Source organism: Miscanthus floridulus, chromosome 12 (genome assembly GCF_019320115.1).
Source record: "Miscanthus floridulus cultivar M001 chromosome 12, ASM1932011v1, whole genome shotgun sequence".
In the NCBI taxonomy this organism is placed as follows: Eukaryota; Viridiplantae; Streptophyta; class Magnoliopsida; order Poales; family Poaceae; genus Miscanthus; species Miscanthus floridulus.
This window is the reverse complement of record NC_089591.1, coordinates 6,542,322-6,553,577: the sequence shown is the minus strand read 5'-3', so window position 1 is coordinate 6,553,577 and position 11,256 is coordinate 6,542,322. Positions and strand designations below refer to the sequence as shown.

The 11,256-nt window shown below is 48.9% G+C and overlaps 1 pseudogene; it reads right to left on the bottom strand.

Annotated features, from left to right (window-relative positions):
• Positions 1-5,574: 5,574 nt before the first annotated feature.
• LOC136497720 (probable pectate lyase 8) lies at positions 5,575-10,699 on the bottom strand (annotated as a pseudogene).
• Positions 10,700-11,256: the final 557 nt, after the last annotated feature.

Genomic DNA, 11,256 nt, shown 5'->3' with positions numbered 1-11,256 from the left:
TTTGTCGGCCTAGGCCCACGTTGCGGCCTGGGTGCGGTCGGACGCCGCGCAGAGAAATGGGTCGGGCCGTTTTGCCGGCTGGGCAGAAAACAATATACATTTTGAGTCATTTTGTTTTTTCTTTTTCCAGTAAAAGCTTTATCCCCTGGAAAATGAATAAATGGCTTAAGAAAAATAGAAAAGAGAATTTCCTGTGGGTAAAATTCACTAAATTGAGATTTTTTTCCGCTGCATATTTAAAGATGTTATTTTCATTATTAAATTCGAACCAACAGGAGAATTTAATTTTGAAAATGGATATGTTTTAATCGATTATAATATTGTTATTATTCTGACCAACGTTGATTAATGGCAATATTATGATGTTTTGTCTTGCATTAATTCTATTTCTGTCCAACGATGATGTAGAATTAATGTAGAGGACAATTGTATGTTTTAATTTTGACCAACGTTGGAACTAAGGCATGCAATTGTTATTATTATTATGTTTATGTTCTCACTCTATATGTATTGTGTTTTCAGGCGGATACAACTTAATGGGTTGTATCAAAGAGATCCCCACTCTCAAAGGTGATAACTACACGGAGTGGAAGAAAAAGATTGACCTGGCCTTCATCTTGGCTAAGGTGGACTGGGTAGTCACCTCATCGTGTCCCAGTGAGCCTGTGGCACCGGTGAGGAAGACAAACGAGGCTGATGCCGCTTGGGCAACCAAAGAGAGGGATTTTACATCTCAAAGAATATTCTATGACCTTGAGCATAGGAAGTGGGTCACTGCCAACAAGAAATGTTTGGCTATGACAAAGAACATGATTGAGCCTGCAATTGTAGGCTCAATCCTAGAGTGTGACACCGTCACCGAGTACCTCAAAAGAATAAAGAGTTAGTTCACTGGCTCTTCAAAGACATATGCTACCCAGCTGATAAAGCAGCTGGTGACAGAGAGGTACTCAGGTAATGGTGGCATAAGAGAGCACATACTAAGGATGAGCAATTTGGCATCCAAGCTGAAACCAATGGATCTAGCTCTCAAGGAAGAGTTCCTTATCCATCTGATTTTTGCTTCCTTGCCAAAAGAGTTTGACACTTTTGTTGTCAACTACAACATATAGCCCGAAAAATAGGACATGGAGAGGCTCATGGCTATGTGTGTGCAAGAGGAGGAGAGAATAAAAGCTACCAATGGTGGCTCTATCAATTATTTGAAAGACAATAAGAAAAAGAATAATAATGCTAACTCTTCCTCAAAGTCAAAGGGGAAGGGTCCCATGCTGCATCAGCCTCAGCAAAACAAGTTCACAGTAGAGAAAGATCAATGTCTCTATTGCAAGAAGACAGGACATTATAAGAAAGATTGTCCCGATTACTTAAAGATGATCATGGCAAAGAAAGGTAAGAACATTATTACGTTCATAAATGAATCCATGTATGTATAATATTCGAAATCTACTTGGTGGATTGACTCAGGTGCAACTGTTCATGTTGCTAATTCTTTACAGGGATTCCGTTCGACGAGGACTACGCAAAGAAGAGAAAGACACGTTAAAGTTGCAAATAGAGTCCAAGCAGATGTCGAAGCCGTTGGCGATCTTTCTCTAGAGCTTGCTGATGGCTTCACACTTTTACTTAGAGATGTTCTTTATGTTCCCTCATTACAAAGAAACTTGATTAGTGTTTCATGCTTGCACAATGATGGATATGATTGCCATTTTGGAAATGGCAAATGTAAGATAACATTTAATAATACATGTGTTGGTCTTGCTATCTTACAAAATGAGCTTTATCTGTTATCACTACGTGATGATGTGAATGTTGTATGCGATAATGGGAACGTTGCGTGCAACAATGTGAATGTATCCTCGTCTGCGGATGTAAACAGAAAATGAAAGAGAGCTCACGATGCATTGTCGAAATTATGACACTGTCGTTTAGGCCATATTTCGAGGGGGAGAATAGAAAGACTAGTTAAGAATAATATTCTTCCTCCATTAGAGCTCTCAGATTTAGAACAATGCAGAGAATGCATTAAAGGAAAGTATGTAAAAAATTAAGAAAGATGCCAAACGAAGCGCATAAATTTTACAGATTATTCACACAGATATCTATGGTCCGTTTCCTATAAAGAGTGTGGATGGTTATGATTCGTTCATAACATTTACAGATGATTACTCCCGTTATGGCTACATTTATCCAATCAAAGAAAGAACAGAAGCATTGGATAAATTTAAGATATTTAAGGCAGAAGTTGAAAACCAACACAATTTAAAGATTAAGATAGTCAGGTCCGACCATGGGGGGAGTACTACGGTCGGCATATCCCATATGGCCAAGTTCCTGGACCCTTTGCAAGGTTCTTACAGGAGAATGGCATAGTAGCCCAGTATTCTACACTGGGCGAACCTTAGCAAAATGGAGTAGCTAAAAGACGCAATCATACCCTGATGGATATTGTGCGCAGTATGATAAGTTACTCCACCTTACCGTTGAGCCTGTGGATGGAGGTGTTAAAAATCGCCATTCATATTCTCAATAGAGTATCAAGTAAGTCGGTGCCTAAAAACACCGTATGAGTTATGGACAGAAAGAGTACCCTCACTAAACCACTTACATGTGGGGGGGAGTTCTGCTGAGGCTAAAGTATTTAACCCAAACATTGGGAAGCTAGATCCCAAAATAGTAAGTTATCATTTCATTGGCTACCCAGAAAAGTCAAAAGGTTTTCGTTTCTACTGTTCAGACAGACATACAAAGTTTGTGGAAACGAGACACGCTGTCTTCCTAGAGGATGAAATGATGAGGGAGAGTATGGTAGCTCGAGAAATTGACCTTGAAGAGAAGCGGGTATATACGCCCACTCCGATGATTCATGAGCCATTTTTCTCACTACCTGCTGTCGTTGTACCGATAATGTAAGATACTGTGGTGCCAGCAGCTGTTGTTATTCCGCCTGTGGCAACAATGAATGAAGATGAGAAACCTGTTCTTCAGGATCCTATAGAACCTATTGCCACACATGAGGGGGAGCAACAACAGCCTCAAACAGAAGATGTGCTAAATGTGGAGGCCCCTAGAAGGTCTTAAAGAGTTAGAAAATCAGCTATTCCTGCTGACTATGAAGTATACAACACTGAGGAATTTCAGATGGATGATGATCCCACCTTATTTGAAGAAGCCAATCACTCTCGCAGGGGGAGCAATTTCATGAAAAAGCTCAAAGCAAACCGTCACTACATCGTCCACAATGTATGCCGAGTTTGTAGCGTGTTATGAGGCAACGGGGCAGGTGAACTGGCTAAAGAAGTTCATACCCGGTTTGAAGGTGGTTGACGACATCTATAGACCACTTAAGTTATACTGCGATAATAATCCAGCAATACAGTATGCTCACAACAATAAGTCAAGTGGTGCTGCCAAACACATTGACATAAAATATTATGTTGTGAAAGATAAAGTCCGGGATCATGTCATAAGTCTTGAGCACATAAGTACTGAAAAGATGCTCGCGGATCCGCTTACAAAAGGCTTACCACCCAATGTGGTCAGAGAACATATAGCCGGCATGGGTTTAAGGGAAAACCTATAATTCCTGGACAAAAGAAGGCCCAAAGATAAGTATCTATTTCAAAACAGAGTGGTGTGTTGTAGTTGTTAAATCTATCGGCAATGGGCCATGATGATGAGACATGCTCTATGCGTTAATCTGTAATGGAATGAACGAAAGTAAATGATATGAAAATAAAGATGGAAGAAGATCAAGGGGGGATTGTTAGATTGATCTCTAATCCTAACTGGACCCAACGGCCCAGTTGGGTCTTTGATTCACGCCCTGATCGGGCACGCCCTGCCCACCATGGCTGGAGGGCCCCTGTCACATTGCGCTATAAAAAGAGGTGGGGGCCGATGGCTCTTAACACGAGGTTCGCCTGAGCCAAGCTCCTCACCGAAATCCCTAAACCCTAATCCGATCTAGAGGGGCGCAGCCAGTGACGGGAAGCCACCAACCGTGCCGTCTCTGCATCTACACCGAAGGGCTGCCACCACGCCAGACTTCACTGCGCCACCATCGGTCTTCACCGTCGGTCGTCACTGCTCATCACCGTACTCTTCTCCGACCGTCGCTGCCTAGCGTAGACACCGACTCCATGGCGGACGCGAGCAGATCCTCCTCTGCAGTGTCAGGTTCGACACGTTCCTCTACTCCTCCCTCTAATCTCTGTTTAGAACATGTACTAGGACTTGCTATCTATTTACATGAAATACCCAACTTGATCTATGCTCTAGAGATCAGTCTAACACACCAAACCCCACGCCAGCATTACTGCCATGCCGGAGAGTGTCCGAGTACCTGATCTGGAAGGACCTTGGCAACTGTGAATGCCGAGCAATGAACAAGATGCTTTCCGCCCCTGTTAACACTTGGCGTGGACAGCCCTCCTGCTGCAGCTGCCGCTCGACATCTGCATCTTCATCGGGAGGCGCCCGACGTGCAGCATTCAATGATCAATGAACATGACAAGATCCATCCCCGATCCCTCCTACAGTACACAAGTACTCCTGCTTCCAAGGATAAAGTACTGACAGAGGATCTCCTCCCTGCATTCGTGCTCACAGAAAAATTCTTGATTTGGAACAGGCAGGTGCAGGTGCAAGTTTGTGACGTGGGATCTCACAATGTTCAACTGGCAGAGGCCCGGTCACCAAACATCCCAGCCCTCAGTGCACGATCAATGTGCTGGTGATAGTGTCCTTTCAGCCAAAATCTCATCTCAGCACATCAGATTCAGATGGAACCCTTGTTCGGTTTGGTGGGGGATTGAAAGGGATCGAGGATCCCCTGCTATAAGTCAAAGGCCCGGTTGCTTTGCTGAAAAGTCATGGCTGAAAGTACAGTTCTTCGCTGACTGGTTTGCGATGAGAAAAACATTGTTTCCTTCGCTGAAAACAGTACGGCTCATAAAAAGTGAAAAAGACCAAAATCCCCCTCGATCCCCCTGGACTAGAGATTATACCGAAACAAGCCTTATCGACATTGAACACATGACTCAAGGACAAACAGCAAACTGCAGCGCAAACATTTCAAAGCAGCGCATTGCTGTACGTCCAGATCAAAATATGCAGCTAGACCTGTAATGTTTTCGCTTTCACTGAAGAAGAAGAATAGAACATGGATTTCTTCCATGTCTTCTACAGGGCAAATCCATCCCAGTCCAGGCATAACATTGTACTACTGCCACTACTAACAATTGACATGTTCTCCAATCACACACGCACGCACGCACTCGCTGGCAGGCAACAACATACCACACTCAGATCAGATGACTAATAGAGAGACCGAGCGAAACCAATCAGCAACGCTTCACGCCTGCTCCGGGTAGCTTTCCAGTCAGGAGCAGGGGAGGTGAGCAAATGGTGAATCAGGAAGGACCCATCATATATAACCCTGTCAAAAAGCGACAAAAAAGAGAGAAGCGGAAAAAAACTGTAACCATGGTGTGGAGGTAGCTTAGTTTTCTGTTGTTGTTTCTTTCTGTTGGAGGGGTGGCGTGGGGGTGGGGTCTGTTTCCTTCTGGGGTGCGCTAGCAGGCCGCGCCCTTGTGGCACGACAGAGCACCGGCATCTAGGGTGTGGTGCCAACCATAGATGATGACTTGGCGCCAAGGCTGGACGCGCGCGAGTAGCTGGCTGAGGCGCCTGCGGCGGATGGGGTGAAGTGGCGCCGTTCAGCAGCAGGGTCGCCCTCTGATCTCCAGTTTCCAGCCCTTCCAGACAGTCTGAGCAGTTTCGACCCTCTTGGTCACCTGCAGTTCAGTACATTGGAGTTTTTTTTAGCTACTAAAAATTGACTGCTCAATGCAAAGAATTAACAAAGACATCATATCTACAGTACCTCCTTGGCGAATGGGTTTGTCGGAGCAAGGTAGCGGTTGCCCTGGCTGTTGATGGTTGGCTCAGCGCTCCCGCCAATGGCGTACATTTCCCAGTGGGTGTAGTCATTGTTCACAACATGGAAGTAGCCATGCCGGCACCTGAAACAAGAACCATTGAGATTGTGGCAAAGGGGTAGCAAAATAAAATGTGTAACAAGAAATGAATACAGATCAGTGCATAGTGATGCAGCTGGAGAGGAACAAACAGACAAGGTTCAGTATGCTGGTGTTCATTTCATATATTCACCTTGGCATTCTCTGAATGAGACCTTCACCGAAATGGTTGAAGGCTATTGTCACCTGCATTGCCTTGTCCTTCTCATAGGAGTCACTGTGGCCCAGAAGCATCACCTGCATCAATTTCAGTTTCACCATTAGATGAGAAATCCAACCAGGCTGTTTCCAGAGAACACCGAGAAAATCTCGTTATGCATGTGACCGTCAGATACTAGAGCACCATCCTCAGCATAAGCAACCGACAAGTTCTGGTTGGATTTGAGAGAATAATTCGCATGAAGGAATTAATTCTAAACTACACTTGTACTGGCAGAAAACAAACGAATTCTATGTGCCAAACCATGTAGAATCCTCCAAGTTTCCGATGTCTTTGGTGAAGAAAACAAAAGGACGATCGCACAGGGGCACTTAATTATTACAGGGTGAGGACAAAAAAAAACACAGGATCTAGTAGGAGGATGTACTACCTCGTTGTGGTGGGTGAAGTAGTTGTTGGACACAGTGATGGCCGTGGATCCCATGATGGCATCGATCAGGCCGTCGGCGCAGTTGGAGAGTGAGCAGTGGTCCACCCAGACGTGGCTGGAGCCGAAGATGGACACAGCATCTCCGTCGGCCATGGTGCGCCACCCATAGTGGCTGGGCGAGCTGCGCACCATGGCGTTCCCCGTGGGCTTGCAGTCGTGGATGTGGAGCCCGTGGATGATGACGTTCGTGATGTACTGGATGGTGATGCAGGCACCATTGGAGATGTGCACGTTGGCGCCACGTCCGTCGATGGTCTTGAAGCTGTTCATGATGAGCTCCTCCTTGAGCGTGATGACCATGTCCTGCTTGAAGATGATCCAGAGCGGCTCTTCCTGGATGACGGCGTAGCGGAGGGTGCCCTTGCGAGGGTTGACAGGGTCGTCATCGCTCGGGTCGGTGACCACGTAGATCTTGCCGTCCCGGCCACCGATGGCATTGCGGCCGAAGCCGATGCCACAGTCAGCTAGGCGCTGGCGGTTGTTGTGCCAGTCCGAGTCGCAGCGCCAGCAGTCATCGATGGGGTTGCCTGTCCCGCACGACAGGTACCCGAGATTTCGCCGGGCCGTGCTGTTCCTGATGGACCTGCAGAACAGCCATTCATCCAATTATTTCGAATGCATGCAGCATGTCAACCACTCAGTTTATAGAAACTACTACTAACACTAACTACACAGAAAAAGGAGCAATGACAGATAGAAGTAGCATTCAGTAATTCAGCAATTTGATGCCCAATGCAGTAATAATTAGATGGCAGAAACAACATTTCCTACTGACTCTTGCATCTCATGCATGGGCCACGGCAATTCTAGATGTAGCGATATTCATTGCGGAATTCAGATACAGTAATTAGGAGATCAATGCAGCCAGGAAACTTGCAGGAGATTTACACTGTATACACTATTTCTCTGGGGACCAATTCACTGTCCATGCCCATTCGTTGCATCTAACATGTCGGTCAATAATAATGCCTTGTTAGCCCCAAACTCAAACAAGAACACTTCTTTTTTTCTGTCGGTGCAGCATTGTATTCTAGATCGGCCCTACAGGTTTCGAGCTCCACTACAGTGCATACTCAACTGTGAATCAGTTGCCGTTACCAGCTCTACCAGAAGATCTTTGCATAGAAATAGGTGGCTGGTGGGAAAAAGAGATGGACCGGAAACACCATGAATGCGCGTCGCAAATGCAGGGGCGACCAGGGCAGGGCTGCCCCACTCGGGGCGTGGGGAGAACGTGGTGTGTCACTGCTGCATGCCAGTGTGCTACCACCCACACCAGTGGCTCTAGAGCCTCACAGCTCGCGCGTTTGTGTGCGGTGGCAGCAGCTGCACCGCCGTGCTGGTGATGCGGTGAGCACGGAAAGGGAGAGAGGTGTCCCCGGTCGCCGTGGACACGTCGTAAAAAGGCAACGGAGTTAATGGCGATCGGCCGGCCCCGGCAGTTGCCCATGCACGGCGGGGCGGTGCGGCAGGGTCGCGTCGCCATAAAAGAGCGCAGGTGCGGGCCTGTGACTGAGAGACAGTGCGTGTGGGAGGTGCATGGCAGGCGGGCCCCGCGCGCGTTTATGCTCCCACGTGGCAGAGTAAAGTACGCCGCTGCTGGTACTAGGTGAACCAGATCTGCTCCGGTCAGAGAACAGTATTCTTGTTTATATCTCCTCTTTTTTCCTTTTCTATTCTACTGTGTGAGACTGCAGGTGGGTCCGGCTTGCCGGGTGTGGACAGAAAGGCTACTACTAGTCTGTTGTACACACTACTAGGTCTAGCCGAAAAGCAAAGAACTTCCATTGCAGTGCTGGTGGTAAAACAATTCGCAAATCATGCTTAGATCTACTATTTACATCAGCAACAGGGCTTTCAGTCAGTTGGCGTGATTTATTGATTTGAGGCGGAGCTGAAGGGGAAGGCAGGAGAGAGCGACTTACACGTGCACATCGTTGGCCACGGCTTCCGGATCCTCCACCGCGCCGGCGACGACGGCCCTGGCTGACCCGTCGGCGTCACCGTCGGCCCTGCCCCTGCACAATTCCAGGTGAGTCCGTGAGTGATGTTGGACACCGCCGCAACCAAGAAACACAGCACATGCAGATGATGGCAACAGCTAACACAGCGCTTTCAGTCGGTATGTTATAGCTGATTTCAATAAAAAAAAGACCAATTTCGTACGGCATTGCTGTCACCAAAGAAAGAAAGAAAGAGAAAAGTTTCATGTTATACATGGAGTTAAATAATGGTACTTTACTCCTCCAGCACTAGCAATTCATCGCAATGATGATGATGGAGTTGCAAATTTTAGGCAGTAGGAATAACAGAAGTGGGTGAAGAAGCGGAAAAGCAAGCGAGGGCGCGAGGTGAATGAATCCATGCGCCGTTTTTCATCATCATGGTTCGTGTGCGGCGAGCAGCGGAGTGGATGCATATGCACGCCGTGGCCGTGCCGCTCCATGCGTGCTCTGGTCGGTCGCGACCCAAAAGGCAAACGGGAGTAAACAACCAGCGCAGCACACACAGAACATCGCTTTGCGCACGCGAGACCGTACCCAAGAGGGCAACAAGGCTGCAGCTTATCCAAGCGAATTTTCCTTTGCAGCCTTTTCTTTTCTTTTTTGTGTAGCCAAAAGTGCAAAACCAAATGAGTGCCTCCTCTGCTCCTGCCAGGTGTGAGTGCATTTGCCGGGGACGCCAAGGGACACGCCGCGATCTCGCTTGCTTCCTCCGCCAGCTTTTTCCGCGGCTTCTTGTCCGCCCGCCGTCCGTCCTCCCAAATCTTTACCCCACTTTTACCGTGGCCGGTGCAGGACTGCAGCGGCACGTCGGGGTTTGGACGTTTGGTTGCAGCAAACTATGATACTGCCCCTCTCTCTCTCTCTCTCTCTCTCTCTCTCTCTCTCTCTACCTGCCACCGTAACGAACTCGGCAACGGAAAGCATAGAGAGAGCATCTCTGTGCTATTACTGCTTTGCACACGGCTCTAATCCAAAATTTGAAACCAAAAGTTCCCAGCCCAAAATTACGAATTCCGCTGGTTACCGCGCACCAACGTCCCCCTCAAAACCCAAAACCAAAATTTGGGATCAAAAATTTTTGAATGAAGGAACCCAAAAGGAGATTATTCGCGGAACGGAGCAGTGACGCAGCAGCAGCTGCCTCCGGGATCTAGATGGGGACCGAACGTATACATAAATGAAAAGGAGAGAATTAGACGGCCCAGATCGCGAGTCCGCGTGGACCGACGCACCGGATTCGTCCCACCTGGCAAACCCCAGGCGGAGGAGGCGCAGAGGAAAAAGCAGAGGATGGAAGGACTTGGTGGAGCGCGCTCACCTCGTCGTCGCCGCCGCCGGCCAGGAGGAGTCCCGCAGCCACCGCCTCGCGCCGCCCGCCACCACGGCCGCCGCGGTGGTGCTCCGGTTCCTGCGACGCACAGAGGCTTGCGGTGAGCCGGTTAGTAATACTTAGTAGAGGCGCAGGTGGTTGGCACACGACGCCGCGCAGCACCACGTCGTGCGGGCGCCGGAGCAGATGAAAACCAATTCGAAAAAGGAGACTGCCGCCGCGAGACGGAAATCGAGTGGCTCGGTAGCAAAGCAACGCGGCCCCAACCGTAGCAAGCAAAATTCCCAAGGGAAGTTTAACGGAAAACAGAGGCGAATTCTGGAACAGAGGCAACCGAAAACCCCACGCAGAGCCCCACATTAGACGCAGAGGAGGAGGGGGATGCAAACTCACCGGTGGCCGTCGAGGACCCTCACCGGCCCGCCAGGGAGCCCCGCGCTGCCGGCGACCACGACGAGGACGAGGAGCGCCGCCGCCGCTGCGGCGGCGAGCCCCGCCCTCCTGGTCCTCGCCGCGGAAGAGCCCGCCTCTGCCATGTACCGCCCCTCGAGCACCGCACACCCTCTCAGACTGCGTGCGTGCGCAGAGAGAGAAAGGAATCGAGGTACGGGAAGCGAGGCGGATGGAGGCGGAGGAGGGAGGGAGGGAGGACGGTGGGGGAGGCGAGGAGGACGGGCTTTGAGCGCCGCGCCGATTTATACTAGTGCCGCCGCTCCGGCCTCGAGCCCCCGACCAGCCGTACCCGCATTGCCCCTCCAGATTACCGGATTCGCAAACAGGTCCCCACGACTGCGAGCTCAAGGACCTAAACGCAAATACGAGGAACCACATGGTGGTTTGTTTACACGGCTCCTCTGCCTTCCAAAATCTGCGGTCGCGCCAACTAATTGCGGGGGTTAGGATAGGATTAGGAAGATGGCCTCCTGCTGCTGCTGGTGTGTGTGTGTACGTGCATTACGGTCCAGCAAAGTCAGACTGTACTGGGCTTCCACCAAACTGGCGTTGCGGGCGTCATATATAATGCAGCGCCTCCTCCATTTTCTCTATGGTTTTTTTTTCGTTCTCTGTAATATAAAACGGGATGGAATGTGTGTGATCAGTCACACTGTTGTCAGTAACGCTAGCTATTGTCAGCACGATAACCGTTCGGGCTCGTACGGTATACTCCCACAACGCACAACTAGATGGTACTCTGAAATGAGGGCGGGATCCAATTACTGTGGCAGTAA